The 27,361-nt window shown below is 38.3% G+C and overlaps 1 protein-coding gene across 5 annotated transcripts in view; it reads left to right on the top strand.

Annotated features, from left to right (window-relative positions):
• Positions 1 to 27,361, top strand: part of SLC25A21 (solute carrier family 25 member 21) — a 567,550-nt gene that overhangs the window by 282,817 nt on the left and 257,372 nt on the right. The gene's annotated exons all lie outside the window — the stretch shown is intronic.

Below are 27,361 nucleotides of genomic sequence, written 5' to 3'. Positions count from 1 at the left end.
AGAGTTATGATGAGAGGAATAAGAGGAAAATGGAAAAATGGGGGGACAAATTTAAAAATTACTATTGTATTTAGTGGAACAAGAACTAGATAATATGGAGAGCCAGGGATGGGAGCACTGCTAGTGAATTAAAAAGGTGAAGTAAAAACCCTCCAAAATGCCACAAACATAAGTTTGAGTCCCAGATAAGATAATTTGTTTGTTATTGAGGTTTGAATGAGAGGAGATGTAAAGGAGAAAGGAAGAAACTAATATAGAGGGGGAAAAGAAAGAGAGAGAGAGAAAAAAAGAGGGAACCACTAAAAGAAGAAAAAAGAACGGAGAGAGAGGGAGAGAGAGTTAAGGGTTTTGGAGTGCAACCCTCATAGAGAGAAAGGAAGAGAAGAGAAAAGATAATGGGAGATGTAACACTTATGGGTAGTGTAGTTCAAGGAGAGGAGAGAGTAAGACCGGCAGAGAGTTAATCGGTCAAATTGGAGGAGGAAAAAAAGTATCAAGAATGAAGATAAGAGAAACAAACGAACAAATATAATAAAATGGGATAGGTTATAAAGTCTGCAGATTATTCTTGATTTTGAGAGGTTATCTTCTTGCTTTTTCTTTTCTCTCCCTCTTCCTGGTCGGTGACTCTGTACCCCGGGTTCTGCCCCTTTGGCACGCTCAGGTAGAGGTTTGCAGTTGATAAGTCTCTATGGTAATGTCATGTATTGTGCTTTAGTCTCTTTGGCAGTCGAGGCTCATTAGCATTTATAGGCTCCGACAGTGAGAGAGTCCGTGTTCCTGGAGCCTTTCTCCTAGTCTTTCCTTCCTCAATTAGTAGCCTGAGAATCCAGGTATGGGGTTGCTGCTGCCTCTGCCTGGATAGTAAGAGGCTCAAAGAGCTGGCAACTCCCCACTCTATTTCCACTCAGCACAGTGCTCTGGGTAAGGCTCAGTCAGTCAGAGCTGCTAGCATAATCAGGCGGGCTTTCTGCCCACTCAAAGACCTCTGGCTCTGCCACTCTGTCCGGTAACACAGGCGGGCGCCCACTTCCGGGGCGCTTGGAGGAAACTCTCACTCACTGTCTGCGACCAGGATATCCGGCCAGCAGTCTCACGCTCTGAGTGAAACCCCCAACCACAGGGAAAAGTTGCAGCGTTGGAATTGAGTCTCGCTCCGTCCCCGTGCGCGGCTTTTGCAAGGCGCTGGGGCGGCCCGAGATTCCGCTTTGGCCCACACAAAGGCCCCTGACTCTGCCCCTCTGTGCGATAACACCAGCGCGCACTACCGAGGCACTCGGAGGAATCTCTCATTCCCTGTCTGCGCGCACAAACCAGGATATGAGGCCGGCCGCGTTTCCCTCTGAGTGAAACCCCCGCCCGCACGGAAAATCTCCACCGTTGGAATTAGTTCTCCCTCCCTCCCATGCGTGGCTTTCCCAGGGCGCTGGGGCTGCCCAGAGACTCTGCCCTCGGCCCACTGAAAGGCCTCTGACTCTGCCTCTCCATGGGGCAACACGGGCACCCACTCTCGGGGCCTAGGAAGAAATCTCTCGCCCACTAACTGCGCACTGACCAGGGATCAGGTAAAATGGCTTCCCCGCTTGTCTTTCTTTGTTTGGGTTTGGCGTGAGTGTTAGCTTGTATTGCCCGGTTTGCCACAGGATCAGTTTTTCCTCGGCTTGGATCTCCGTGCCACAGCCTGATTCGGCCGTTTGTGCCACGGCCTGGATCTATTCACCCCCTTTGTCCGCCTCAGTTTCTATATTCACAGTTACCAGAGAAAGCCGTCCTGTTTAGGTTAGTGAGGAAGGCAGAGCATTTCTTACTCCCTATTTTCTTCGGGGTTTGGTTATATATTTAGCCAATTTTTCACTCAACCATACCTTTGGGTGTATTGCGAAGCATCTGGAGGCTCCAAGTATAGGTTTTTCTGCTTCTGGTTGAAGATCTTGTTGAGTTTTGGGGGAGATTTATCGGTATCACTTCCTACCCCGCCATTACTCTGACGTCATATTTTCACTTGTTATAATTTTTTAAAGAAACAAAAAACTCCTAAAAATGTAATATATATTTTAAAATTTGATAAGAATTGCTAAAACATCCTGCAAAATAGTTGTGCTTTTGTACACTCCTATCCAACAGTATAGCATCATTTTTCTCTCCACACCATTATAAATTTAACTATATTATAATTTGGCGTCACCATTCTCAAAATGATGCAAGCAAAAATTCTGAGAGGCATTCCAGTTGCTGCTCCCATATATCCAGTCAGTTAGTATATCCTGTCAATTCTAATTCCATGTCTTTTTAATTTACCTGAATTATTATTGCCTTAGAGGACTAGCTGTTCCGTCCTCCTTCCTATGCCTCCTTTAGTCTATTTTCTACACTTCAGCTTTGTAACATGTAACCCCAAACATTCTCTTTGGCTGAACATCTATTAACGACTCCCCATTGCCTCCGTAATAAAGTATAATGTACTTCTCAGAGCCACCCATCCTCTGGTTTCAGCCCATTATACAGCCTCCCATTCCTGGGCCCCTCCCACTCTGCACTCTGTCTGGCAAGCTCTTCTCATCATTGCTCAGGTGTCCTCCTCTGAGAGACTTCTTATTTGCCTATAATTTGAATTGCATGCTCCTCCTCCGAGAAACAATTTCCTACTCATAGTTAAAGTGATATTTGTGATTTTTCACTGCATAAATGAAAATAACATGGCTTTCAAGAATTCATTTATTTCTTCAAGGAATATTTATTGAGGGCCTTATATGTGTCAGACATGATCCCAGCCTCCACACTTAATTAAGAGAGTCAGGAAATTAATGCAAGGTGCACTAACCTCACAAGCGGGAAAGCAAACTAATTATGGGAGTCCAGACAAGAGGTGTGCAAATTTGATAGAACAGTTCAGGGAAGCCTTTCTACAAGAGCTGAATTTTGAAGAACAAATAGGAATTATTGAAAAAGGCAAAGGCGTGGGTTATGAAAAAGAATATAGAGCATTTGGCAAAGCCAACACTCAGGTAACTACTGACTCCCACAGATAGCTCCAAGAACTTTGATATGGTGAGATGGACTTACAAGGAAGGGCATGGTGGGGGCTGCCACTTGAGAGGTAAGGGGATGCCAGAATGTGAAGGCTCTCATGTGTTAGACTGGAGGGCTTAAACTTCATTGTAACCATCACTGAGAGCCATTGAAGGATTTTAGGTAGAAAGATGAGAGGCTTGAATTATCTGTAAAAATACTATTTGAGTAGTGGCATGAGGAATATAGAGGATTGGGTTATAGATGATAGAGCAGGGGTTTGATGGAAGGTTTAAACAGCCTGAAGGGAAAAATGAGTTGTATAATAAACGAGTTCAGATTTCTATAAGGTGACGACAATGTGAGTGAGGAGGAGTAGGTAGAATTGAGCAACAGTGAGAAGGTTCATGGAAAAATTTGGCGACTCATCCGGATGAGCGGATGACTGAAAGGGGAGAGTTTAACATGACTCCCAGTTTTCCAATTTTAGCAACTTGTGGAATAGTGAGCAGTAGTTAGGTTCCTACCTTATATCCTTATATTATTCTAAAAATCTCACTGATATTTAAAACATTGAGCAATAGAAGACTGTTCATAGTTACTCTGAGACCCTGACTAATGTTGTTTGTTGTGGTGTTTTTCAGCTTGCCAAACTTTAGTGGCTTGAAACAACAACTTATTAATACATCTCCTGTTTCTGAGGATTGGTAAGCTCTGCAAATCAGTTCTCACGTGGGATTCAGCTAGATGTATTTGAGGCTGGGACCATCGGAAGGCTCTCAACTCACATGTCCAGTGCCAGGCAATAATGACTGGTTAGACATTTCTCTCTCAAGAGTCATCCTCATGTGGCTGCCTAGGGTATCCTCACAGCATGACATTCTCAGAATAGTTAGACTTGTTAAGCATTAGTTGGCTCCCCCCAGAAGTGAGAGTTTCAATAGATTAGGTGGAAGCTACCTGTCTTCTCATAAACTAATCTGGGAAATCATCTGGTGTCATATTCTGCTGATCAATGCAGTTATAGACCTGCCCAGATTCAAGAGAATGAAAGAATAGTCTCCAGTTCACAAAAGTGGGATGGTTGCACATACACGGAAGGAAAAAACTGATTGCAGCTATCTTGGAGGAAGGACATGTTACAACTTCTTGTCACAGTTCTTTCTTGAGTGAGTCAAAGTATCTCACCTTGTCCCCTTAAGTATTTTTTTCTGTATCCTAGAGGTAAGAGACTCCAAGCACCACCTTTTATGTCAGATTTACATGATGTTTATTCTATTGAACATTTACGCAAATGTGCTATTTCTAACCCATAAAATTTCTATCACTTTTCCATTATCATACATGAAACCTTCTTTTATTTAATATTGGATAATTGGAAACAGACTTACCTTTTAAGAAGAGGAAAAAATAATTACAATGTTTACTTTTTCCAATCACCTCCAAGATAGCAGTAGCCAATGAACTAAAGCAATGAAAAGCACATTTAAAACATTATTGATCCAAATACATTATCTTTATAAAAGGCCCTGTTAATAACTACTTAAGGTGGGAATCTAATTCTCTACCTTTTTGTTAGGAACAAAAGTCTCAGGAACTGTGAGTGGGGTGTTCCAGTCCTCCTGGGAGAAATATTTACCACAGACCACTATATCCCAGGCATCTTCCTAGGCAGAGAGTAATTCATTTTTTCCTGGGAACCTCAGAATATGCTCACTTGTTTAGAACAGGTTTATTTTCCATTTATTTTTATGGAGGCCTTACTTGGTGTTAGGTACTAAATTACCATGACTTTGAACTTTCTATAAAACATGATGATATTAATTTTGCTCTTCCTTATATGTTGATAGAGTCGTACGAGATTGTTTATGGTGATTTGAAGTTTTCAAAAATGCTTCAAAATAATAAATGCAACGTTTCCATTTTCTCTGTGTAGTTATTTCTAACAAGGCTGCCATTATGCAGAATGAGGGAGTTCTTTCTTTATTTCCCTCTAAGTGCTGTTGATATTTATAGTGTTAGTTTTTCCCGCAAATAAACTTCTTGAACAACCAGGCAAACTGTTCACATTTCTCCAAAATGATTCGTGGCCAGGAAAATGGGGTACGTTTTAGGAAGAGGATTTTTTTTGCAGGGATTTTGTTCTGATTGAATAACCAGATGGAGAGTCACGGATTTGAGAATGTTTAGCTGAGCAGTTCGGCATTCTCTACTGGGTTCCACAGTAGGGTGCCAAATAAAAATCACAATTTAAGCTGTTATGAATTAATGAGAGTCTGCAATACACATACCTACTCATTCTAAGCCAGACCTAAATGTGCATGCATTGTGAAGAAATACGTCTGAGGATAAACACAGATCCGGAGTGTACAACATTTAACCTCCCGTTAGTTAACCATGGTCAAGTTTGGAAAAGTGCTTCCATTATTAAAAAAACAAAAAAAAAAACCCAAAAAACCCTCTACTTAGAAGCTTAATCCTGTCATAAAAATTTATTGAAATCTGGCAAAAAAAAACTCAAAATGAATAATAATCAAATTAACCACATTTTTTTTTAAAGCAAAACTGTCACACTTAATGTTTCTGGCATTATTCCTTAAGTGAATTAGTCCTCTTTGGAGTACCTGTTTATTTTTCACATGTGACTATTATAATTTCTTATGCTGTGAATATTGTCGGGATTTAAGAATTATTCTGAGTTGTTTTAAATACAAGGGTATTCACCTGATGTTGTCATAATAAGCCAGAGCATATATCACAAGGGAGAATTTACCTTCCCCTGGGAAAGATTAGATACTTTAGGAAATCAGCATTCATGCTTTTGGGCCTCTAGGGGGTCATTAAGAAATCACCATTTTAGTTATACTTTCCATTGCCTCAACTTGTGTACCGGGTACCGAGAAGTCCTGGTTTCTACGATGAAGGGGTAGAGGAGGAATTTTTTCCCCAAGTAGTTGCTCATTCTCTGCTGTAAGGATATTAACTGTCACATCTGTGTTCTTAGCCACCTCAGAGAAGATATTTTATTGTTAATATTTTGGGGGACATACACAAAGCTGGATTGAAGTCAGTTTTGGTTGCTATTTCCATGCTTATATTAGGCAGAGCATTGTGGATATACATAATGACTTTGCTTTAAAAGATCAAGTATTTCCCCAGAAACTACATACTAGACTCCATGTCTGTAGAGTCACCATTTCCTGATCATCTAAATAGAAGTAGCATCAGAATCTATATTGAGCCCAGCCTGTGGTGGCACAATGGATAAAACATCAATCTGGAATGCTGAGGTTGCTGGTTTGAAACCCTGTGCTTGCCTGGTCAAGGCACATATGACAAGCAACCAGTGAACAACTAAACTGAAGCAACTTTTAATTGATACTTCTCACTCCCACCATCCTTCTCCCCTCTCTCTGTAAAATCAATAAATAAATTTTTAAAATAAGTAATCTATATTGAGTAAAATGTGGCCACAGTAAAAAATTTCAAGGGTCTGCTATTGCTACAGACTCCCACGGGGATGCCTAGCCCTGCCACAGTTGTCAATGTCCTTAATATCCGACGGGAAAACAAAGCAGGAGAGAAGCCCCTGTGTCCCTCACCTGTGAGTCTTTAGAGCCCCAAACAGAGAGGTGACCCTTGGAAGAGAGAATAAGTGATAAAGAAAAGGTTCAGGCTACCCATGGGTTGAAATAGCTACATAGGTCTTGAAAATGTTCAGATTATTTATTTATTTATTTATTTATTTATTTATTTAGTGTGTGTGTGTGTGTGTGTGTGTGTGTGTGTGTGTGTGTGTGTGTATGAGAGAGAGAGAGAGAGAGAGAGAGAAGCATCAACTCATTGTCCCAGCTAGTTGTGTCACAATTACTTCTCATATGTGCCCTGACCAGGGCTCAAACCAGCGACCTTGGGGGTTGAGCCAGTGACTTTAGAATCTAGCCCATGACCATGGGCTTGTACCAGTGAGCTCTAAGGCAGCACTCTACGCACTGTGCCACCATCCAGGGTTCCTCACATTATTTTAAATGTCTAAAATATTATTTTATGAAATGAATAATTTGACTTGTTTTTTGTCCATCAGTGGCATCAGTGCAACCTAAGAAATAATCTCTAATGTGCCAAAATGAAGAAATGATGCATATTCTACATGGGCTTTGTCATTTTTAACTTTCCAGTGATACAGAATTACTGTATAAATGCCCTCTTTAGATTTAGTGGAAAACTGCAGATAGTTTTTACAATTCATTCTTGGGCGGGGGGCAGGGAGCAGCATAGAAAGATTAAGGATGTATTCTAAAATATTTAGTCTATAATTCAAGTGCCAGTGAATACCTAAACTGCTGTCTGAGACCGTGTTCTGATGACCTCTTCCAAATCCACTGAATTGGTCCTCACCCAGGTGCTCTTTCACATACCAACTTTAGTGAGTTTCATCACCTATGTTTATGCCCTCTCTGATGTCCCTGTTACCTGACTTCTTGGTTTTTTTGATTTGGCATCTTAATATAAGTCACTCCACCTGTATCCTTAAATAGTTCTGACAAGTTCCCTAATAGTGTCACACTTAACCTCTACTGATATATCTTTGCTCTTCCTTTTCCATCGTTCTCCATCCTCTGCTCTCTCTCAAATGTCGTTGTTTAAATTCTTTGTTTAAAATCACTTTTTTAAGTGGTGAATGCGTGTTTTGTGTCCTAAGAAATTGTTGCCTACCACAAGGTCAAATTGTGGTTTTTCATTATTATTCAGCTAAAAATATTTTATAATTTTTCTTGATTTCTTTTTTTGTGACCTGAGTTATTTTCAATTATATTCTTTAATTTCTTATCTGTTATTGATTTTATTTAATTCAGCATGGTTGAAGAACATACTTCTGATTTCAGTCTCATCAAATTTGTAAGTGTTTGGTGTTCTTTTTTAATGTGTTTTAGTTTGTCCCTCCCCCCACACGCTTCCCTCCCCCACAATTAAGTTACTTGTGGATCATCTTGGTTCTTTCAAAGCTTGTTTTCAAGTTCTTAGGGATAGATATAATGTATCTCTTATTCCAGAGCTACTTCACCTGGCAAAAGGTGTGACCCTTTTGGACTTTCTACTTAGGGCTCCATGTTTTCTATGACATCTCTATTCTGGCTATTTAAATTATTTGAACATATCACAGCCCTAGTGAGCTCTGGGACATTTTAGCTCCAGCTTCCTCAAGTTCTTTGCAAGTCTTGTAGAATTTTATTACGTATATGTCTGCACCCTACAATTTAGAAAAAAAAAAACCAAAAGGACTCCCATGAAGATTTCTGGAGCTGCTTCTCTGCGTAGATGATTCCTATTTGGTATTGTTTTTCCAAATTACAGCTGCCTTGGCCTTCCTCAGTTCTAATTTCTGTCTCCTCAGTTCAACAAGACCATGATACCTTGGTTGGTGCCTGTCCCTTCCTGCACTGCAGTTTAGAAATATAAGGTGATGGAAAATGATTTGACTTTGGGTGATAGGCATACAACATAATCAACAGGTCAAATGCTATAGAAATGTTCACCTGAAACCTATGTCCTCTTATTGATCAATGCTACCCTGTTAAATTTCATTTTCTAAATTAAAAAAGAAAAGTTGATTCCAGGAGAAATGCAGGAGCAACCACAGAGATAACTTCATTTATTTCCCTTCTTTTAGGGAAATGAGCCCCAAATTGCTGGTCATCAATCATCTGAAAACAGCTGCTCCATATTTTGTCTGCTTTTCTAGTTGTTTTTGGTGGGAGGGCAAGTTCTCCTGTGAGAACAAATGATGAACAAAATTAGAAGCTTCTATACTGTAATTTTAAAAGTGACTTAAATCAAAGCATAGCATACATACAGAAAAGTGCATAAATCATGAGTGTTTGGCCTAACAAAATTTTTGCAAAGTGAACACATCTATCTAAACCAGAATCCCAGAACCTAACACCCAGAAGTCCCTTTTTGTCCCCTTCAAGTCATTAGGTCCTCCCTAGGGAAGTTAACCAGTATTCTAGTACCTACTGCCCTAAGTTAGTCCTGCCTTCTTTTGACCTTTATAGAAGTGGAATTATACAGTATGTGCTTTATGGCGGTCTGTCTTCTCTAATTCAGTATTACATTTTGAGATTCACCCATTTTGTTTTATATAGCTCTCTGGTTCAGCGATTTTCAAAGTTTTTCATCTCTCGGCACACATATACAATTACTAAAACCCAGTGGCACACAAAGATATTTTTTGCCAATTTGACAAAAAAAATTGGTATCATTTTGATTCACTCACACTGGACAGCTATTGTGTTTGTTGACTGTTGTTATTTTTTTATTTATCAATCTAAGGAAAAAGAGGTCAGTGCCCCCTGACTAAATAGTCAGATACTACATATTTTAAAAATTCTTGTGGCCCATTGGTTAAAAATCACTGCTCTAGTTTATTTAATTTATTGCAGTAGAGTATTATTACAATGTCAATTAATTTATTCATTCTGATTCTAATGATTTTATTTGATGAAATAATATTTATTACATTATCACTTATATATATTTTTTGGTAAGTATATTTTATCTTTCTCTGTTGGGTCTATTCCTAGAATGGAACTGTTTCTCTTTATTTATTTATTTATTTATTTTTATTTATTTTTTTAAATTTAAGTGAGAGGAGAGAAGATAGAGAGACAGACTCCTGCATGAACCCTGACCATGTCCACCCAGCAAACCCTGTCTGGGGCTGATGCTCTGCCCATCTGGGGCCATGCTTGCAACCAAGCTGTTTTTTGCACCTGAGGTGGAGGCCTCACGGAGCCATCCTCAGTGCCCAGAGACAACACACTCAAATCAATTGAGCCATGGCTTGGAAGAGGAAGAAAGAGAGAGAGAGAGAAGGGGGAGGAGTAGAGAAGTAGATGGTCGCTTCTCCTGTGTGCCCTGATCAGGAATTGAATCAGGGACATCCACATGCAGGGCGAATACTCTACCACTGAGCCAGGCAGCCAGGGCCAAATCTATTTTGTTTGCTAGTTTATATTGTTCATTAGGTTCCACATTTAAGTGAAATAATATGATACTTGTCTTTCTTTGCCTGGCTTATTTCACTTAGCATAATACTCTCTAGGTCCATCAGTGCTGTTGCAAAGGGTAATATTTCCTTCTTTTTTTAAAGCTCAGTAGTATTTCATTACATAAATGCACCACAGCTTTTTTGTACACTCTTCTACTGAAGGCACTGGGGTGCTTCCACATCTTGGCAATTGTAAATAACACTGCAGTAAACATAGGGGCACATAATTTCTTTTGAATTAGTGTTTCAGGTTTCTTCGGATATATTCCCAGAAGTAGAATCTCTGAGACATAAAGCATTTCCATTTTTAATTTTTTTTTTTTAACAGGGACAGAGAGAGAGTCAGAGAAAGGAATAGATAGGGACAGACAGACAGGAATGGAGAAAGATGAGAAGCATCAATCATCAGTTTTTCGTTGTGACACCTTAGTTGTTCATTGATTGCTTTCTCATATGTGCCTTGACCACGGGCCTTCAGCAGACCGAGTAACCCCTTGCTTGAGCCAGTGACCTGGGTCCAAGCTGGTGAGCTTTTTGCTCAAACCAGATGAGCCCGCGCTCAAGCCGGTGACCTCGGGTTTTCAAACCTGGGTTCTCCATATCCCATTCCTACGCTCTATCCACTGCACCACTACCTGGTCAGGTCATTTTTAATTTTTGGAGGTAACTTTATACTATTTTCCACAGTGACTGCACCAGTCTGCATTCCCACCAACAATACACAAGGGTAGAGAACTTTTTTACATGTTTGTTTATACAAGATGACATATCTTCTGTCCCCTTTTAACCTGACTTTTTAATATTGATTTGTAAGAAGTATTTACTTGTTCAAGGTAGGAGTCATTTATTGGTATATGTATTACAAATATCTTCTCCCATCCTAGAAATTTCCTTTTCACAGTCTCAACTATTCTTCTGATGACAGTTTAAAAATTTAGTACAACCAAATTTATCATTTTTTCCCTTTATGTAGCTTTTACTGTGTCCTGTTTAATAAATCTTTGCCAACCTCAAATTTCTGAAGATTATCTTCTATGGTTTTTCTTTTTTTTAAAGTTTTATTGTTTTACTTTTGATGTTTAGATGTACAATCTCTACATGATTTTTATATACAGCATGGTGCAAAAGTCAAGATTCATTTTTCTTTTATATGAATATTTAATTGTCCCAGTACCATTTATTGAAAAGACCTTTCTTTCCTTACTGTTCTACAGTGGCACATTTGTTATAAATCATGTGATCCTATATACATAAATTTATTAGTGAATTTAAAAATTGTTTCCTTGGTCTATTTGTTTATAATTATGCCAACATCACAATGTCTTAGTTACTACAGCTTTCTCACGCATATGTAGTACTGTCAGGCCTCGGACTTTGTTCCTAATCATGATTGCTTTGGTTCTTCTTGGCTTTTGCATTTCTTTCTTTCTTTTTTTAAAATCTTTTTGTGACTAGAGTCAGAGAGAGACAGAGAGAGGGACAGATAGGGACAGACAGACAGGAAGAGAGAGAGATAAGAAGCATCAATTCTTCATTGTGGCTCCTTAGTTGTTCATTGATAGTTGTTCATTGATTGCATTCTCATATGTGCCCTGACCTGAGGGGTACAGCAGACCGAGTGACCCCTACCTCAAGCCAGCAACCTTGGGCTCATACTGATGAGCCTTGCTCAAACCAGATGATTCTATCCTCAAGCTGGCGACCTTAGGGTTTCAAGCCTGGGTCCTCTGGGTCCCAGTCCGATGCTCTATGCACTGCGCCACCATCTGGTCAGACTAAATTTTTAAGTGGCTTTTGCATTTTTATGACAAGAATTAGCTTGACAAATTTTTATGAACATATTATTTTAGCATCTCTAAGAACTAATAGTATGTACCTTGCATGTAGAAAGTACTCAATATCTGAATGAACAAGTGAAATAATATTCACTTCAATGGAGAAATAATTGCTACTACTATTTTCTCATTTGAATATAAAGTTCGTTGGACTACAATTTCTAGCTTGTATGTTAGAAGAAGTTGTTAAACAACCTTAAAGGAAGACCTAATTTTTAAGACTGCATTAGACCTAAACATCCTTAAGTTGCTTTACAGAACACTGAAAAGCAAGCAGATTCACTTTCCCATATGTAATTGATTTTAAATTATGAATTAATAATTATCAATTTAATTTTTTTCCTAATACAGAGGTGGTATGTGAACAATATTTATTGAACAAAGAAAAAATGATGAGTAAATTAACTCTGGTTAACTTCAGAATTTCTTTTGGATAAAGTACTTTAACATTTCCCATAATATTAATGGGATTACTAGTGTTCTTCCTTTTCTACTTTTTTTCCTCTTCTTTTCCAAGTGAGAGGAGGGGAGATAGAGAGACAAACTCCTGCATGCACCCCGACTGGGATCTACCTGGCAACCCTTGTCTGAGGCCGATGCTCTGGCCATCTGGGGCCATGCTCCAAGCTATTTTTTTAATGCCTGAGGCAGAGGCTCCATGGAGCCATCCTCAGTGCCCAGGGCCAATGTGCTTGAACCTCTGGAGCCACAGCTGTGGGTGGAGAAGAGAGACAGAGAGAAAGGGGGAGGGGAGGAGTAGAAAAGCATATGGGCGCCTCTCCTGTGTGCCCTGACTGGGAATCACACTTGGGACATCTTCATACCAGGCCAACACTCTACCACTGAGCCAACTGACCAGGGCCCTTTATATTTTTATAGCTTTTAGCTACTGTAATTATCTCTAATACCCAAACTGCAAGAATGAAGGTAAAAAATAATTAAAAATTTTATTCAGTGTAACATCACTATAGAAAACACATTTCTCTTCCCTGTCTGTGCATTTCTTACAGGTACACTTAAAGAAGGTGTGATATAAAGTCTATGCTTGGGAATGGCCCAATTTTTGGAAGACATATGGCACTTTCTCAACATGTGGAGTCTCTCAAATAATATTTACATGAGTTTGTTTAGAGTTTGTTAGGGTAGCTGTCCTGATTATAAAGAATACTTAACTTGCCATGATTTTAAAATGATGTAAATATAAACATTGTTAAAATAGCTTGAATCCATATTTTCAGAAATTATATCTCAGTCCTGACACTTGAATGTGAACATAAAATTTCAAAGAAATGTTTTCTGATTCTAAATTTTCTATGGAAATAAAAGTGTATTTGATACCAAGAGTGAATTTACCAAAATATATATTTTTTTCAGGCATGTATCTCTGTAATAGGACATATATATATTTTGTTCAAAGCACATTTTGTCCTTCCATAAATGTAGCTAGAAAACAAATACTTATAAAATTAACACAGTATCTGCAAGAAATGTTAACTGGTGCACGTCCCCAATTTAGCAGAACTTTGAAACTTGCTTCTTCAGCTACGTTTTGAGTGTTTGTTTTTATTTGACTGATTTCCAGAGTTGAAATGAGCAATCAGAAATGAAAACTTTGGAGAACTGACAAAACAAAATATCTTCAGGACATCTATACAGAATAAGAGCTTTCATGGTAGTGTAATTTCACTTATAGGGAATGAAATTCATTGGCAAGATTTGCTTTCATTCATCACAATTATTTGTCTTTTTGTCCTTAAGTATGTGATATGATAATGTGGTCTGTGGTCTTTACTAAGGAAACATTTTGATTGCAAATCAAGTGAGAGCATTACATACCTGATTCAATCAAAATTTTTACTATTTGTTCTTTGGTCTCCTGAATAATTACCAAAAATTATTTACATACACACATGTACACACACACACACACATACACACACACATTTGTCCCATTCAATGGAAGGAATAGCAAAGAGAAATTTTAAAATTTGAGGAGATAGAGAAATGGCTTTGGACATAGGAAGTACCATTATAATAGTAGTCTGAACCTGGAGTAATGTATCATTCCAGTTCTAGTTTGCTATACCTCTTAGCAGGTGTTCATCAAAGGTTAAAATACACTTAAATTTAATTCAGTGCTTCTGCAGATGGGTTAAGGATTTTTACCCAAAAATATGACTCCATAAAAAAATCATGTTTAAACAAGTATAAATAAACCTAATGAAGGTATAACCTAATAAGAAATCCCCTAATTTCTAACATGGAAATGGCTGTTTAAATCTTACTGTGAAGCACTTTAAAGTATTATATCTAATGCCAAGTGGATTTGGTGAAGAGTTTTGGTTTAAAGGGATTTAGAGAAGACTTGACCATCTGAACTGATAATAATGATAATTTCTCGTATTTACCTTTTTGCGATAAATAGTTCTAAGAGCAGGGGAAGAACATGAACTCTGCACTGGACTCTTTCTTTTTTTATTGTCTGTTCCCCCTGTTTTAGTTACTATCTAGAAGTACTGTCTGATCCTATAAAACCTTTTTTCACAGAGGAGGGTTGTTAAAAAAAGAAAAGAAAAAAGAAAAATTTATGTGTCTTACACTTAAAAGGATCTTTTGGGCTTTTCTTTTTACAGCTTCTGCCCCCCCCCCCATTTGGATTTGGTGTTTTTTGGAGGGAGGAGTGAATGTTTTTCATTAGTTATTTTTAAAGGTAATAAACATGACAAAGTTATAGCTTCCCCATTTTTTTCCTACTTTTACAGTTGTGTTGGTTTCTGATCATTTACAATGAAAAAGTATGAAATTTATTGATACTAAATCAATGGTGATTTTTAAAACATGGCTCTAGATTTACACAATTATTGTGGACAGTATTTCTCTGCTTTTGGAGAAATCCTTTTAAAGCCCTCTGTGTTGGGCTTTCTCATCCTGCAATTCTGAAAAAAATTTTGATTCAAGTCCAGCCAATTCCTTATGTCTAAATCGGGAGTCTGTAATAAATTTTGTTTTTCAGGAAGGATTTAAATCAGCTTGAGGATGATAGCTTTTCAATAAGTTATTTGGGAAACTGGGAATGTTTGAGAAGTACTTCTTATCATGTTGAGTTTGGGCATTTTGGAGGAAACCCATGGCATCCCACAGTCATCCCTTGATCTCTGTAAAGACATGTGATTTTGGGTGGGTGACCCATGGGTCTGACTCAGTGTAGCATGGCTATTTGTGGACATCTGGAGCTCAAAGTATGTCTAACATCTGCTATACTTATGTTAAAATTTTTTGCAACTCTTTCAGCTCAATCTTTATAGTAACCCTTATGCAATAAGAACGCTGGCCTGAGCGAAGGAACTCATGGGCCTTTCCATTTTATATACCTTTCTGGAGAGTCTACTTGTGCATCACCATCATGAAAGCCTTTGTCTCTCCCCCAAGGTCTAGGACCTTGAACACTGTAGATATTCGTGCAGAAAAATTGATGCTAAAGGGTATATCTCAGACCCCAAAAACACTTGTAATCACAAAATGGCAGAAAATGGTAGGATTATAATGCCAGTTTCCAGTTTTCAAATGAAAACAGTTCATTTACCCTTAGTCAGGTAGCAACTAACTGAAAATAAAATCTGCATTTCCTGAAACTTCATCTTTATCTGTAAGTATTTTTAATATTTTCTACTAATGGTGCCATACAAGTGGTAGGTATCGCCTAGCTTTTTATAAAATTAACATTGCATATATTAGACTCTTAATTTTCTTATACTATTTTAATACTATTTCAGTAATGTTTGATTAGGAACCATTCTAACTGTATATGCTGCCAATTTGCCTCTATATTTTCTGTATTATTTATGTAGCTTTGAAGCCAAGCATGGAAGCATCGTTCAATGTGCAGTATTGGTTCCTTTGTTTATTTAACTGTTCAGCATTAGTCAGTTGCCTCTTATGCACCATGCCTTGTGATGGATGCTGAACATCTATCACAGTACATGGGTTCTGTTTTTTGAGGAGCTCACAGTTTGGTGGGAAAGAGAATAGAGAGCTATAAAATTATTATAAGAAATAAGATGTAAACAAGGAACTGTGGAAAGGAGGATTCATTTTGTTTGAAGGTACCCAGTGGGTATTCATCAGGCAGAGAAGGTACCCCAGGCATTCCCACCCCAGCTGGCTAGAGGGCCAGGGTAAAACAACCTGCAGCTATTTTCTTGGGCCCAGAAAGCAGGAGGCCCGCCTAAGAGAGAGATAAGATCGGAGTCCTGGACAACGAGATGGGATTGAATGAGTCATCCTCCTCCGTGTAGTAGGCAGCCACTGAGGTAACGGACCAGACACGCATGAAGAGTGAAGAGAAAGTTGAAGCAGAAGGAGGTGTAGTAGAGGATATTGTTAAAATCTAGTCAAGAAATCATGAAGGCCTGAGAAGAATTGTAGAAATGGAGAGAAGGGAAGAGATTTGAGAGAAACCAGATTTAGAAATCCCAGGATTTAGAGACATGCTTGGACCTGAGGGGTAAGGACATCTAGGATAACGTCCAGTTTTCTGACCGGGATTACTGCATGTGGAACGCATGCACGGGGAGAGCCAGTGGAGGAACAGATTGATCAGGGTGGGGGACTGTGGGAAGAGGGATGAGAGATTCTGGGCCTGTCAGAAGGTTCAGGTGTCCGAGACACATCCAGGTGCAGCTGTCTAGGAGGCAATTTAAAAGCCAGGTCTGGGCCTTAGATTCTATCTGGACATACAAATCTGAAAGTCAACATTCAAAGGCAGTAGTGTAAGCTAATTAATTATCTTAGTAATTGCTACAATTCTGTCAAGGTCTCTACACATTCTTTCAAAATTAATTGTTCAAATGTATGTTATTTATACAAAATCAACACTTCATGCCTTTATGGATAGCATCTGACAATTAGATAGCATCTCTTTAGGGGTTTCAGTAGACTCCACCAGCATCTTCACATAATCCTCAGTTGTTAAATAATAGATTTAAATGAAGCTTAATCAAAATTATGTTGGAAAAACATTTTGTTTTGTTTGTTTTTTGCTAGAACAGTATGAATAGCTTTAGCTTTGAATTATATACACACAAGAAAGAATGAGAAATATATATATATATATATATATATATATATATATATATATATATATATATCCCGACAGTACTGGTATAAAAATTAATTTTTGAGAGGACAAAAGATAAATAGCTCAAATGAGAAGTGATCTCTTCAAGAGACAATATCTGAGCTCTTTTCATTCCATTTTATGATCCCCAAGATGCTGTTAGCATCATCAGAAAATGCTTGTATTAACAACTGCCCACATCTCTAGGTCTCTGCTCTTCTCAGTGACAGTATCTCATAACTGAGAATCCCAGAAGTGCTGGATTCATCTGAACCATCCTGTGGTGGGTTTTTTTTTCTGCAAACTACTTTTTTTTTTCTGTTTTCTCAAACCTTACCAAAAGTTTTGAACATTTTCTTTTATTTCTGTAGTCTTTCCACAGAAATCCTTAAATTTGCTTCTTATCTGAAAAAGATTTTAAGTATGCAGGCAGCAATGTCCCTCCAGTGGGTGGCTCTCAACTTGACTCTGATAAATTATTTAGAGATGCTGATTAGGTTACATGGGGGCCATGACCTTCAAGGATTTTGTTGATTTGTCCTGTGATTACCTACCAGTCATTTTTCAAGGTCAACGTACGTGCAGCAGTGCTAAGGGAAGCTATCATATAGTGTGTAACTTGGCTTGAGATAGAATGTTGATGTCTTGTTATTAAAGGGGACACGGGGCAGAGTACATAGCCAAGGCTGGTGCCTGAAAGTGTGATGATACCTCTAGGATGTCACAGCAGGAACCTCAATAGCTCTTCAATGAAAGTCAGATGTCCCACAGAGGAAGGGACATGGCATGCATCTCAATAAGCTGATGGGCATGATCCTTTCACTTTGCAGGGATAGAATTTTACTCAGATGGCCATGTGGTTCTTAATTAAAAGAGTTTGCTCTTTGACAAGACCAACAATATTATTTTCTAGTTTCATAGTTAAAACGTTGATGGTAAATTTTGTGAGATTGTCTTGTCTTTTGGTTATAGAATTGTCTCTAGCATCTTCTCATCCCCCCCTTCACCCCTGTTTTCTGAACTTCTGGTGTAATTAAGTTTTGAGAAAGAAGAGAGAGTATGCAAGTTTGCCCTTGTTAAAGACAGGTTAATTCTGGACATGGCTTTCCATGTTGATATTCCCCAGTTAGCTCACAGCTCATAGTAGAATTCTGTTGAAACTGTGCCATGATATACTGCCAGCAAGTGGGAGTGGTGAAAAATACTAGGAAGACTAGTGACGGCTAAAATAACACAAAATAGTACTGCTGTCATCACCTGTTTCAGAAACACAGACCTTACCGAAAGTGCAACAAGAGGACCCTTACATATTTGATAGTATTTTAAGGAGAATAGTTAGCTTGCATTTCTCTGACCATTTTTAGGATGAAAAAATACTAATTTTTAAAAAACAAAAAATAAAAGGAAACTAAATCATGTTGTATTAAACAAGCTGGCCACCGGATGATTTACCTACCCCCTCTATTTATTTTTATTTAAAATGCTTCGTCTCTATTAATTCTTGCAATTCGAAATCAACTTTTAGTTTCTTTCCTTCAGGGAAAAGACAATCATTTAGTCTTTTAAAGTCCTTGCTTTGTGTAATAGCCAAATTTCAGGGAAATATAAATGAAAACCACTTGCTGTGATTAAATCTGAAACTAACAAATACTTCCATGCATGCAACATAACCACTTTTTTTTTTTTAACTGACATGATTATTTGGTGCAAGATACCCTATTTGTAAAATGTTTGCATTTGGCTCATCATAAAAGGTGTTTTCTTTTTTTCTCCTTTCTGAATAAAAAAACAACAACCCCAATTAGTCCTGATTATGTGTTGTCACTCACTTTATGTTCTTTTTCCAATGCAAAGAAAAAATAAACAAAACACAGAAGTGAGTCTTAAATATCAAAGATCAAACAAAATGAAGGAAAAAAATTCATTACCCTATGGACTCTTGGAAATGAAAATGTAAAGTCTCCCGGAACCACCCTGCTGGATGTAATGTTGCTGCGAAGCACAGGCAAAATGCTGTTTATATTAATCATCCTTCCCTGGAGCTTCCATTGGCAATCAACTGCTGTGTTTCAGCTGCAGAGCTTACCTTCCCGATGTTTTCTGTCACTGGCTAGTGCTGGAAAATGTTTCCACAGGCCTCAAATAAACCAGATGGAGACCGTACTGTCTTCTACAGCACTGACAAATCACTTATTAATTTTTGTTATGGTGATTAAAATCAATCAAATAGAAGGGAACATGGAAGCAAACTAAACATGTATTTTATGCTAATCTGGAAGTTTTTTTTAAAGTCTTTCTGATTTTTAGATAGTTTATGTTCATTTGTTCTTGTCCACCTTTTGCCAATGTCAGTGCATTTAGCTTTAGGTTAAAAAAAATCGCCTTGGAAAAGTTACTTGTTAATTTATGTAATTGCAACTGTACCATATTGTTACTTCTTATTACATGACTTAACAATATTCTGCATAATCACATCTTGTAAATGCCTAATATTTCTTGGAGTCTTTTGATCCTTGTCAGACTGCTCCTCAAACCTTACTTTATTGTGATAATTTAAAATGTTTTGACTTCTCTAATTCTGAATTTCAATCTCTATCAAAGACATACCCATTCAGTGCTTTCCATTCATGTTTCAATACAGTATTTAATTTCATATTAAGATAATTAATACATAATATTTGCAGTGATTAATTTAATGAGAATTTAATGATCCAAAAAAGATTCTTTTGACAACATATGATTTACCATAGTCTAAGAAATCTCTTCACTCAGACTTCTTAACATCTGTTTTTCTACCATGAATGATGAGAAGGATATAGACATCTACTCAGACATTCATTCTTATCTCTCAAAATTCATGTCAGATATTTGACTGCTTCTACCTCTACTTTAAGGTTTTCTTTCTTCCCAAGGTATGTTTTATACTTTAACTATCTAAACAATATAGAAGCTTATACAGTTGCCTTTGTTTTAGGGACTTCTCTTTCTTTCTTTCTTTCTTTTTTTTTTTTTTCTGAAGTGGGAAGTGGGAGGCAGATAGACAGACTCCCACATGTGCCCGACTGGGATCCACCCAGCATGCCCACCAGGGGGTGATGCTTAGGCCATCTGGGGCGTTGCTCTGCTGCAACGGAGCCATTCTAGTGCCTGAGACAGAGGCCATGGAACCATTCTTAGCGTCTGGGCCAACTTTGCTCCGGTGGAGTCCTTGCTGCTCGAGGGGAAGAGAGAGGCAGAGAGAAAGTAGAGGAGGAAGGGTAGAGAAGCAAATCAGAGCTCCTGTGTGCCCTGGCTGGGAATTGAATCTGGGACTTCCACACGCCAGGCCGACGCTCTAACCCTAAGCTAGCTGGACAGGACTGGGACTTCTCTTTCTTAAATATCATTTTCAGATCTTTAAACCCATATTGTATAAGTAAATAGAAAAGATAATGACCTTAAATAATGAAAACTTAAAGTTTCGTTATGACTTGAAGTTGGTATTACTGTTATTTCTCAAGAGAACAAACGAATTTTCTCTGCCAGTGACAGGTGGGAGTGCCGCCCAAGTTGATGGGGAGAGGACCTAGAAATTGGGGGGAATGTGCCTTCTACTTAGGGAGTTCTTCTTTCATCAAAGATGCTATGACAACATACATTTTTAAAAATGTATTTCTTGTTCTCAAAGTCCTCACAGTCCTGTGTGGGTGGAGAAAATTAGGAGGTAGATTGGTGAATAGAACATTACAATCCACTGTGATGCATTTTATGAGAGCTAAGGTATACACCTAACTTCACTGGGATAGTCCAGGTTCGTCAATTGCCTAAGGAGGAGAGAATTGAGCTAATAATTTAAGCATTGACTTTAGCCAAGCAGAAGCTTAAAATATTTACAAAATAATGTGTGGGCAAACTTTATGCACAAAAATTCATTTTATGCGTTAAACATTAACTTGTGTTTGTATGTCCATTTGTTCAAAAATAACCTATAGAGTTTTATTTTATGATGCAGACTGTATCAATTCAAATTTAAACTAAGAATATGCACATTTGAATGCCTTTGTAATGAGACTAGATACTCAGTCATAATCCACTAGGAGCTGATTAGTGCCTGTTACTTGAATGGCAGCATCAAGTACAGCAGAGTGTGGGTGAAGAGCTGGGGCTCTAAAGTTAGATGAACTTGAGCCCCAGATTTTGGCTCTGCAGCTCACCAGCTATAACCTCAGGCATGGATGCTGGTACATCACCATTTCTTATAAACCTTATGGTTGTTAGGAGCAAAATGTATGTAAGACAGCTCAGCATGGTCACTGGCAGACAGTATTTGTTCACTAAATGTTCACTATTCGTAGAGTGATAGAATAAGTGACTAAACATTATTATAAATTCTTAAGACTTAATTAAATAGATCTAATTCTTTCAACAAATTATGTCTCGGGGTAAAACTGAACTTTTTTGGCAATGGATGGGTAGTTTATTAGTTTTTTTCTTTGTTTGTTTACTTTTTTCTGAAGTGAGAAACAGGGAGGCAGAGAGACAGACTTTCGCATGTGCCCAACCAGGATCCACCTGGCATGCCCACCAGTGGGCGATGCTCTGCCCATCTAGGGCATTGCTCCGTTGCAACCAGAGTCATTCTAGCACCTGAGCAGAAGCCATGGAGCCATCCTCAGTGCCTGGGCCAACTTTGCTCCAATGGAGCCTAGGCTGTGGGAGGGGAAGAGAGAGAGAGAGAGAGAGAGAGAGAGAGAGAGAGAGAGAGAGAGAGAGAAAGGAGAGGGGGAAGGTTGGAGAAACAAATGGGCTCCTCTCCTGTGTGCCCTGGCTGGGAATCAAACCTGGGACATCTATATGCCGGACTGACACTCTATCACTGAGCCAACCAACCAGGGCAGTAGTTTATTAGTTTTTAATTCCCAGGATACATTTTATATTTAAGGTAGAAATTAATAATGAGTAGTATAGTATACCATATAGAGAAGACAAATTTTATAAATACATAGATTTAAAATAATAAGTAGTTATAGTAGGTACATAGTAAATAAATACTCAAAAGTTTTATATATATATATATATAGAGAGAGAGAGAGAGAGAGAGAGAGAGGCTTATGGTTGTTCATATGGAAAATAATACAAGAATTAATAATAATACAAGAATAAGCTGTTTTGCATACTCACAACTATAAACCTACTTTTTTTGCCCTGTCCTGTGTATGAGTATATGTAATAATTATTTAGAAGATAACTTTAGTTCAGGAGAGCAAAGTGGTTAAGAGCATAGACTTGGGCACCATACTATTGGGTGTGGTTTGCTTTTTCTATAACTAATCACTTCCAAAATTTAGTTGCTTAAAACAACAACCATTTTTATTATTTCTCACAGCTCTGGGGTTGCTTGGACTCACATGGGCTGTTCTCCAGCTGGTCTTGACTGGAATTGTCTATGCAGTTACACTGAGCTGGTGGCTGGGGCTGTAAAGGGCAACATGACTCCCTCACATGGCTGGAAGTTGGTGCAGGGTTTTGGCTGGGACTGGCGGGCCTCGGGTCTCTTTAGTGTGACCTCTCCACATGGTGTGTGTTTTTCTCTATATGGTGGCTGGGTCCCAAAAAGAACTCTGCCAGCTTATGAGCAGACACCAATGTGCGAGTGGCTCGTCAAGCCTTTCCTTGTGCAATATATATATACTTCATGTCTTCTTGTCAGAGCAAGTACATGGAGACAACCTTCCACCAAGGCAGGGATACTGAGCAGTGTGGTTTATTAGTGACACCGAAGTAACAGTCTCTACAAAAGAACTGGATCCCAACTTCGCCCTTTAGTAGCTGTGTGACCTTGGGCAAATTATTTCTTCTCCTTCTTAGCCAGTTTCAGTCGTGGTGCTGATGAGAGTAGTAGGTATAGTAAGAGTAATGGTAGTGTAGTAATGGTATAGTAGTACTGCCCTTATCTAGAGCTTCACTTTCCACAGTTTCATTACCCACAGTCAATCATTATTGGAAAATATTACCTGGAAAATTCTAGAAATAAACAATTCTTAAGTTTTAAATTGCAGGTCAGTATGAGTAATATAAATGAAATCTTGTGATATTCTATCTGGGATATATCCATGCTGTATATATAAACTCCCTGCCCATTAGTTACTTAGTAACCATCTTGGTTATTAGGTCAACTGTCACCATATCACAGTGCTTGTGTTCAAATAAGTCTTGTTTTACTTAACAGTAGCCCCAAAGCATGAGAGTAGTAATGCTGGCAACTCAGATATGCCAAAGAGAAGCTGTAAAGGGCTTCCTTCAGATGAAAAACTGAGTGTCCAATAAGATGTTTTGAGAGAGACCACATTCATGACTTTTATTATAGCATATTATTATAATTATCCTATTTTATTATTAGTCATTGTTAATTCTTACTGTGCACAATTTATAAACTATATTTTATCACAGATATGTATGTATAGAAAAAACATAATATATATAATATATATAGTATATATATACTATGTTTTTTTCTATACATACATATTATATATATATGGGGTTCAGTACTATCTGTGGTTTTGGCGTGCACGGGGGATCATGGAGGTATCTCCCGTGGATAAGGAGGGACTACCATAACAGGCATAATAGAAGAAATACCATCCTCAGATGAGAGCAAAGCTTCATGACAACTGCTGATTTGGTTTTACTAGACCTTTTAAAAATCTATGGTATTTTGACTCATAGAACACTAACAGGTTGAGTTTACTTTCCCTTTTACCATATTAAAAACAACTAAACTTTTTCTTATAGTTCAGGAATAAAAAACACACTGAATTTAGAGAAGCAAATCATAATTTACTAATGACAATAAATGGAGCTTTGATTTAAAGACTTAATATAAAGAGTTCTTCCTGGTTTAGTTAAGAGTTTTACAGATCATTAACCACTTGACTGCTATTCAATGAAGAAATGACTATATTTCCAAAATAAGCCAATAATGAGTGCTTAGCACTTTTGTGACATTTCTAGGGGAGTACCACAAATAGTGGCCAAGAATTACTTAGTAATATCTTTGTTTTATTTTATTTATTTATTTTTTTATGGGAGACAGACACAGAGAGAGAGGAACAGATAGGGACAGACAGACAGGAAGGGAGAAAGGTGAGAAGCATCAATTCTTCATTGGGGCACCTTAGTTGTTCATTGATTGTCTTCTCATATGTGTCTTGACTGGGGCTACAGCAGAGCAAAGGATCCCTTACTTAAGCCAGTGACCTTGGGCTCAAGCCAGAAACTTTTGGGCTCAGCCAGTGACCATGGGGTCATGTCTATGATACCACACTCAAGCCAGCAACCTTGGGGTTTTGAACCTGGGTCCCCTGCATCCCAGACCAATGCTCTATCCACTGCACTACTACCTCGTCAGGCCAGAAATATTTTGTCTTATATACAATTATTAATTAATTATTTTGTAGCCACATTTCTTTTAATAGCTAAGGTGATATGATACAGTCTGAGCACCATTTGTATTCACCATTCTTGGTTTCATCTGATACTTTGTTCTTCCTAGAAACTGAGTCTAACTTCAAAGTTACTACTTTAGGTTTTTAAAAGTTACATGCCACATGCTCAGGGGAATCCCATAAAGTCCAAAATGTCTTAAACAGTGGCAGCACCTTTTTAATGTGTTTGGAGACGGTGAAGGTGACAACTTCGAAAAGAATAACTCTCACTTGTGTTGGTTAGTTCTAGTATGTTTCCTTAGAAACAACGCAAGCCAAAAACCTATATTCTACTTTATTGTCCTTTTTCATATTTTTCCTTGGCACACTACTTGCATTAAAAAGTTGAGCTTATTTTCAAATATTAATTAATATTTTATTTTTATGTTGTACCTCTAAGTATATGATTAAAGCTCCTTGAAGATAGGTCCTTATTCATTTTTAGTGTCTTCCATGTCATCTCAATTACTACTAATAATAGTTAATAAATAATTGATACTTTGTGATTTCCAAAGCATTCCTAGAGATGTGAGCCCAGATTTCCTTCCACAATCGTGTGCAGGCAGGATTTTCCCCTTATGATCTCCAATCTCCATTCAAGAGAAAGTAGTGGAAGTTGGGTCATTTAGAGCACCATTCTGGGTCTGTAACAAGTAAGCTAACAGGCAGACACAGGAGCTGTCCAAACATTTTGGGGATTATAGAGGATTCAGTGACTTTTCTTTTATCCATGTTGGAGATGCATTTTTAAGGGGCCAGCACAGACCCTAATAGCCATTTTCCAGGTGTTGGCAGAGGTTAATAACTTGTTAGGACCCAGACAGTTTACTTCATCATGCATGGGTTGTAGCCATTGTGACCATCTACACACAAAGGCATCATGCACATCGCATGGTTTTTACTTTGTAGTACGTACCCAAAATTTCCCCCTTGGTTTAAATATAAATCATAACAGGATTCTCTCAGAAACTGCGTTTTTATGGAGTGCTATTATCTTTCTCATATGTCTCTGGGATTTTCCAAGTATTTACAATGAACATGTATTGCTTTCTTTTGTGTGTGTGTGTGTGTGTGTGTGTGTGTGTGTGTGTGTGTGTGTGATAGAGACAGAGAGAGACACAGAGACGGACAAATAGAGACAGACAGACAGGAAAGGAGAGAGATGAGAAGCATCAATTCTTCATTGCGGCACCTTAACTTTTGACTGATTGCTTTCTCATATGTGCCTTGACCGGGGGGGGGGGGAGGGGGAATACAGCAGACAGAGTGACACCTTGCTCAAGCCAGCGACCTTGGGCTCAAACTGGTGAACCTTGCACTCAAGCTGGCAACCTCGGGGTTTCAAATCTGGTTCCTCTGAGTCCCAGTTTGATGCTCCATCCACTGTGCCACCGCCTGGTCAGGTGAACATGTGTTGCTTTTAAAATTAGAAAATGTTATGTTTTGCTTGAATGATTTAGATTTTTAATAACATTTTTTAATATAGGAACAATTATGAACATTCTTTTAAGTTTAAATACTAGATAATGTTAAAAGTATTCTTTTTTTGTGTGGCAGAGAGTGAGAAACAAAGAGAGGCACAGCTAGGGACAGACAGGAAGGGAGAGAGATAAGAAGCATCAATTCTTTGTTGCGGCTCTTTGGTTGTTCATTGATTGCTTTCTCATATGTGCCTTCATGGGGGGGGGACTACAGCAGAGCAAGTGACCCCTTGCTCAAGCCAGTGATCATGAGGTTACGTCTATGATCCCACACTCAAGCCAGTAACCCTGTGCTCAAGCTGGTGAGCTTGTGCTCAAGCCAGATGAGCCTATGTTCAAGCGGGCAACCTTGGGGTTTTGAACCTGGGTCTTCTCTGTCTCAGTCCAACAATCTACCCATTGTGCCACCACCTGGTCAGGCCTATTAAAAGTATTCTTAATTCATTTTCTTTCAAACTGGAGCAGGATAAGTATTCCATTTCATCTCTCAAATGTTACCTTTTCTAATCTGATTATCTACCTCTACCTCTTTATAACAAACTGCTTTGTTTTCAATGTGGGGAAAAACTCAGACTAGAGTGAGAATTCCAGGCAGTGTCTCCTTATCCCAGGTCACTCCACTTTCACTGTGTTCTTTTTCCACATCACTTCCTCTTCCTTAAGCCACACCCTGAACATTTCTCCCTTTTTTCTATCAGTATATATTTTGAGATGTATCCATTTCTCAGGTTTGGTGACAGTTCAGGACCAAGGGACAAGGTCACAGAGATTATAGACTGTCGAATGTGTGACAAGGCGGCTCATAAAGAATCTAGTCAGATGTCCTTTATTTGCCTTTAATTAACTACAGCTGCTTTTTATGTTTCGAGCTGATCTTTGATCTGCTTTCCCCTTCAGACCTCTGTGCGCAAGGTAGTTAAAAACGAACTAGGAGGCCAATTTTAAAGACAAAAAAAGAATAAAGAAAAGAAAATCCCTCTGGGGTAATCAAATGACAGTCAGTCGAAGCAGCAATGAGCTGCTAGCCTTATTCATTAGAGAACTTAAACATGTCAAAAAAGTGGAATAACATCCCTGCTGTTAGATCAGCCTCAACAATGAAGATTACAGCAGCTTTGGGATGCATGAGTGGGCATACTTCTTGTGAAAACAAGTTTATTGAGGAGCATTTTACAGTGGCACAGAATCTAGTTTACCCAGTTTCATAGCAGTAATATTGGTTCAATATGCACTGAGAAATTTTACCCTCTAAGAATGGCAGATTTATAGCGTAACCTTGCTCTAACTCAGTGGGCCTTACAATTAGGTTTAGAAAAACTTCCTACAGGTTACATTGCTTGAATGGATGGCCTCTGTTATACCACTTTACTTTTTGCCGAAGTATTTACTATATAGTACATGAT

Source organism: Saccopteryx bilineata, chromosome 4, assembly GCF_036850765.1.
Source record: "Saccopteryx bilineata isolate mSacBil1 chromosome 4, mSacBil1_pri_phased_curated, whole genome shotgun sequence".
Taxonomy (NCBI): domain Eukaryota; kingdom Metazoa; phylum Chordata; class Mammalia; order Chiroptera; family Emballonuridae; genus Saccopteryx; species Saccopteryx bilineata.
This window is presented reverse-complemented; position numbering and strand designations above follow the sequence as displayed.